The sequence below is a fragment of the Cyprinus carpio genome, chromosome B7 (genome assembly GCF_018340385.1).
Source record: "Cyprinus carpio isolate SPL01 chromosome B7, ASM1834038v1, whole genome shotgun sequence".
NCBI lineage: Eukaryota > Metazoa > Chordata > Actinopteri > Cypriniformes > Cyprinidae > Cyprinus > Cyprinus carpio.
Genome location: NC_056603.1, coordinates 897,046 through 903,045, shown reverse-complemented (window position 1 = coordinate 903,045; position 6,000 = coordinate 897,046). Strand labels below are relative to the sequence as shown.

The 6,000-nt window shown below is 37.2% G+C and overlaps 1 pseudogene; it reads right to left on the bottom strand.

Moving 5' to 3' along the window:
- Positions 1-535, bottom strand: part of LOC122137895 — a 21,677-nt pseudogene extending 21,142 nt beyond the window's left edge.
- Positions 536-6,000: the final 5,465 nt, after the last annotated feature.

Below are 6,000 nucleotides of genomic sequence, written 5' to 3'. Positions count from 1 at the left end.
AAGTGAAAAGGCAAAAATGGAAAAAACCCTGCTTAAACTATAATAGTGAAAGTGTTTTAAAAGTGTTAAAAAAGTGTTACTCTTATGTGTTACTCTTATGTTAAATGATTTGCAAAACTATGAGAACACAAACTATAAATGTCTCCCATCCTATAAATCTGTTTTATTTAATGTATTAAGATATCTAAGAAAGAGAATTACACATTTGTTTACCTCTATATAAACATTGTGCTGGAAATGCAGCACGTGCATTGTGTAAAAAACACATACAAACGGCATGACATAAATTACATTTTACCTTGAACACCTCTGAGAAGAAACCTGAGCCGATTTTCTCGCAGATGAAGTCATCTATTCGTGCCAGGCTGGACACTGCGCTGCGCAGCGCCCGGTAAGAGGACGGCCTGGGCCGGTGCGCTCCGTGAACCCCGTGCAAAGAATCCGAAGCCTCAGGGTCCAAGTCATCTTGATCCATAACGATGGTCCCGGATGACATTATCTCGTACACTGTAAATTCCCCCACGAACATCTACATATCTCACTCAACAACGCAATCACAACATCACCAAAATCACTTCAAAAGAAAAAAAAGAAAAAACAGAGCGGGTCAGCCTTTCGATGAAGTTAAGAAGGGCTACGCGTAATCCCCGGTGCGCGTCCGGCGCGTGACCGATCTTCAGGGCTCGTGCGTCGCTTCCTCCATGCTGATGTCTGCCCTCGTTTTCAGTAACGCATCACATTCCTGTTTCAAATAAGAAATGGAGAATCGATCTCAACAACAGTTACATTAAAATCCTCTTATCAGTATATGCTTTTGCAAGAGCGAGGCTTAAGGTGAACACGTTTAGCTGAACTAGTGTAAATGATAGTGAACGGCGGCGGCATCTTCCGCTACAGTCGGACTGCGGATGATGAATTATACACAGAGAAGTGAGGCGAACGAGCGGTCGCGACCTCTCTAAAACACCGTTTTATACTGTTATTGATCATCTAAATTGAGCTTGTTAAAATCAATATCATAATTTTGCCACCATGTCGTTTATCGTGATGCTTACCTGCGCTGCTCTACAGGTTTAAACTTATCGAGTCTTCGTTTCCCCACCTTATAGTTTCTCGGGCCGTCGTAAATATCCTAAAATGATGGAAGCGTTTGCTCAGTTACCCTCGTGTTTCATTTTGAAAGCGACTAAACGGGGAGTCCCGGCTTGCGTCTGTGTGTGCAAGTCGCAGGAAATGTGTGCAGACTGAGTTTGAGTTCTTATAGGAAGCGACTCACCTGGGCGGGCCTCACCTGCGGGGGTGCGCGCAGTCAAGCTGCTTGATTGACAGATGACCAGGCGAAGCTCAAGTGGTGGCGCCATTCGTTTAGCCCAAATCCCCGTTGGTTGTGCAAATTATATTAGTTGTGCTAATATTATTTGCAATTATTTGGAAGTAAAAATAGACTTTTTAAAAAGGCAGCGGCTATTTGCACTAAGTGTAAATAGCAATTAGATGCTATTTACACTGTTCAAATAGCATATTTTCTTAGCTATAGATGCTATTTACAGTAAGTTCAAATAGCGATGGATGCTATTTACACTAAGTGCAAATAGCAGCATTTTTTTGTGATATGCTATTTACACTAAGTGCAAATAGTTATAGATTCTGCTATTTATATACTAATTATTGCAAATAGTGGCAATTATCTGCACCTCAGTATTGTAGTACATTATAAAACAGTATGCCATAACTTATTGGGTGTAAATTTTAATTTTAATTCAAATTATTAAATGGGTGCCACCTTATTGGGACAATAAAGCCCTGCCTACACCTCCCCTAACCCTAACTGATACTCTATTTTCAACGTTTTGATTATTTCCTTTATTATCATTGAAAGTAAATGCTTTTCTGATGTGATCTGAAATTTGAAAAGGGAGAAAAAAGTTAGGAAAAAGGTGGATTCGAACCCAGGTCGATCGTGTCAAAATGAGTACAACACACGTTTTACCTAATGTTGACTAGCCGAATCACACTTTTCGGTGGGCGGAGTTAGTGTAAATAGCCTCTGCCAACAAGGCAGGCTATTTGCACTGAGTGTAAATAGACACTCCGTTTTAGAAATGTTTTTAAATTACTCCTAAATTATTGAATAGGCCTACATCAAGCTCAGCCTGTCAAGAATCGTCTCGACAATGCAAATTTCGCTGCTAGAGGGTGTGCGTATTCAAAACAAAGGTGTAGTTTGATGACGCCGTGACTGAGTGTGGAATCATGGGAGTTGTCGTCTTCATTCCCACAGCTGACACAATCCGATGGGACTCGGGCAAAAACATTTTCATGGATGAGCTAATGATTTATTAACATTGTAGTATGAAGCAGGGTGATGCTGAAAGCTGTCGAAGCGATTTGGGATACATTTGGGATAATGTAAGTATACAAATCAATATGTCAAATGAAAATTTTTTCACTAATAACTTACCCCCATGTCGTTCCAAACCCGTAAAAACTTTGTTCATCTTTGTAACACAATTTAACATATTTTGGAAGAAAACCGGAAGGATTGTGACTGTCCCATGGCACGGCTGACACAGAAGAGCGTAAGCTGTGCGTACGGCTCATATTCTCCAAAATGGCACTACGCTGATGTGGAGTGACACAGAGGAGACAAATTGTTGAATAAAGTCGTTATTTTTGTTTTATTTGCGTACCAAAAGTATTCTTGACGCTTCATAACGTTACGGTTGAACCACTGATGGCAGATGGACTATTCTGACGATGCTTTTACTTTCCTGGACCTTGACAGTGTAACTTATTTGGCAGTATATGAAACAGTCACAAGCCTCCCGGTTTTCTTCCAAAATATCTTAAATTGTGTTCCGAAGACAAACGAAAATTTTACGGGTTTGGAACGACATGGGGGTAAGTGATTAATGACAAAATTTTCATTTTGGGGTGGAGTATCCCTTTAACACTGTAAATATTGACTCATATTTTTTTTTGCCAATAAAAGCCTTTAAAACTATATGCTTATCATTGTTTTTCAGTATACCATAGAAAAGTGGAAAAAAATAATCTACAAAAACTGAAGCAGCAAACTTTGCAAAACACAACATTTATGTCACTGCAAAAACTTTTGGGCACGACTGTGTTGGTTGCCTCCTCTAACTATTTAATAAGGGGTTTTCCAATATTTTATATTTTGCCAAAATTAAGGTCACTGTGATATTTATAATTGTTGACTATTTTATTTATAACTTTTTAATCGTGTCCACATACCGGATATTATTATGTTACAGTGCAACATCAACAGCATAATTGTGTAGCCATTTCAGTAATGTGTATTATTTTTAGAAGGCTTTTTTGTTAATCCACGACAAACTGGCCAACAGTGCTGTGAGAAACTTTATACGAAGACAACACAAGACAATCTATGATGTATAAATTATTGAGCAAGACCGTCACTTAAGTTATTTATGAGCCTTAAAAGTGTTTTTGTTTTGACGATGGTATTGGACGCCCTTCATTTATTTATTTTTTTAAGTTTGTCAAGTGTGTGACGCCCTCTTGTGGATAAATAATAGTATAATATAGACTAATGCAGGGAATGTATATAAAATATTTAATTTAAAAACATGATGTTTTCAGTAGCTTCGTCATAATATGACCTTCTGGCTCTTGAAGTTGTGAGCTGAATTTCATGGTGCAAGTATATAATATCTCACGGTAAATAAAGCACGCATCTGGCCTCTTGAATAAATGAGTCGATGCTTAAGCGCACAGAGCTCATTAAATTGCTCCTGTTGCCGTTAATGGGTGTAGAGTTGCATGCAGAAGAACATGAAGGAGTGTGTATCGTGTGTGTGCGCGTGTATTATATGCCACAAAGAAACCGCTCTTGTTACTTTATGCTTCCGTCTAGTGGCACAAGACTAAAGAGCAAAATTTTCTAAAATTAACATGGCCCTGATAAATCTGAGGGATATACTAGACTGAGGGATCCACAACTTACTTAATCTTGCATTTTTACTTAAAATAAACATGTGTTATATGCGATGCTATATGTATTTGGAAAGCAACTGAAAATTATATTCTAATAATTATGAAATTATGATCACCATAAAGAGCGATTGAACTCATAGAGATATTGGCTCTGCTCTCTGTCTCATACAGTACAGTGCTTGGGCTTTGTCCACACATTTCATTGTGAATATTTATCTAGATTTAGGTAAATAACCGACCTACGTTTTACAGTCATATACGTGTTACAGATTTTGAATGCATTTTGGACTTTAAATAAATGAAAGGCATTTCATGGATAAAATACCAAGTTTTAAAACATTTTTTATTGTCTCAGGTAATAAGAGAAGAAGTGTGCATCACAGGAATGACTCTTTACAGGTCAGTATCACATCAGAGCAAAGAACGAAAATTAAATTTAAAAGAAATTTAGCATTACATCACTTGTGAATGGGATGCCGTCAGAATGAGATTCCAAACAGATGATAAAAACATTGCAATATTTGTAAGAAACAAATCCATCAAGTCATTTTAACTTCCATAATTCATAATTCAAAATAATTCCTTCCCCTGTTCCCCTGTCCTCTCACATCAAAAATCCATTTACATATTTGTTTAGAATTGTTTTGGACTGTTTTCAAGTGTAAACTACTTTTCACTGGAGAAAGCAATATTATGGATAGAAGATTTTTATTTAAGAAAACAGTGGTTTGATGTTAAAGAATATGCATCTTTTCAACTCACAAAACATCAACTAATGGATTGGATTCATGGGAATTACTTGTGGATTATTGTGATGTTTTTATCAGCTGTTTGGAGTCTTATTCTGACGGCACCCATTCACTGCAGTGGATCCACTGTAAGTGAGTGTATGCTGAGAAGGATCACACTGTACACTGTACCTGCATACTGCTGTATCCTCTTCAACTCTGTGACATTCATGATAGCAAAAGATGAGATCTTCATTTACATACAGACACATTTATGAATTTAATTCTCTTTTAAACATGTTTAGCTTGCATTTGGGATTGAGCAGCCTGACAGAAAGATGAAATAATACACTAAGGCTTGATGCATGTGATTAAATGTGTGTATGTGCTCATTTAATAATAAAAAACGAGGACCTTACAAGTGCAAAAAAAAAAAATAAAAATAAAAAAATAAACAAAAATTGTTCATTCTGTAACTGCTAAACTGTGCCATTAATTGTGAAGTTAGAATCTGAAAAACCTACCAGTTTGACTAAGTTTCTCATCTAGAGTCTCCTGCAGCTGAGTCAGAACTCTTCTAAGAGTCTCCACATTCACACAAGTGTTAATACGGATTCCAGTCCAGTTCTTGGTGTCTAAAGGGCTGCACAGGGATGAATAAATCTTCAGCAGGAGAGAGAGAGAGAGAAAGAAATCCCCCAGCATGTTGAGTGTTATCCTGTGATGTGAGCAGAGAGAGAGAGAGAGAGAGAGAGAGATACACTGACCTGTAGGAGATGCAGGTGATCTGTAGTGTTTCTCCTCTTGAGTTCAGTGATTTCCTGCTCCAGCTCTTTAATGAGCTCTTCAGCCTGCTTCTCTGAAGCTTTCTGCTACCTTTCCATCACCCCTGCAGCTCAGACTGACATCTCTCAATGTAGCAGATCAGACTAGTGAACAGCTCAACATCGTCTGCTCTCTCATTTTCAGTGTTTTTCTGATTAGTCAGATTTGTAAGGAAAAAAAAAATAAATCTGAATTTTTTTTTAAAAGCCGAGTATCTGATAAACCAAATTTATATATAAATTTGATTTAAATAAACTTGAATATGTAAACTTACTTTTCTTAGCTTTACTGGGTGTTGGATTTCTTCAGTCTTCTTCATTCTGTCCTGGATCATTTGCTGCACATCTGTCTGTGTCTTTATCAGCTGACTCCATGGCCAGATATTTATGGTTTAATTCATGTAATTATTTATTATATAAATATTTACATATATTTAAAAAAAATGAAAGGCAAGCTTATAACAAGT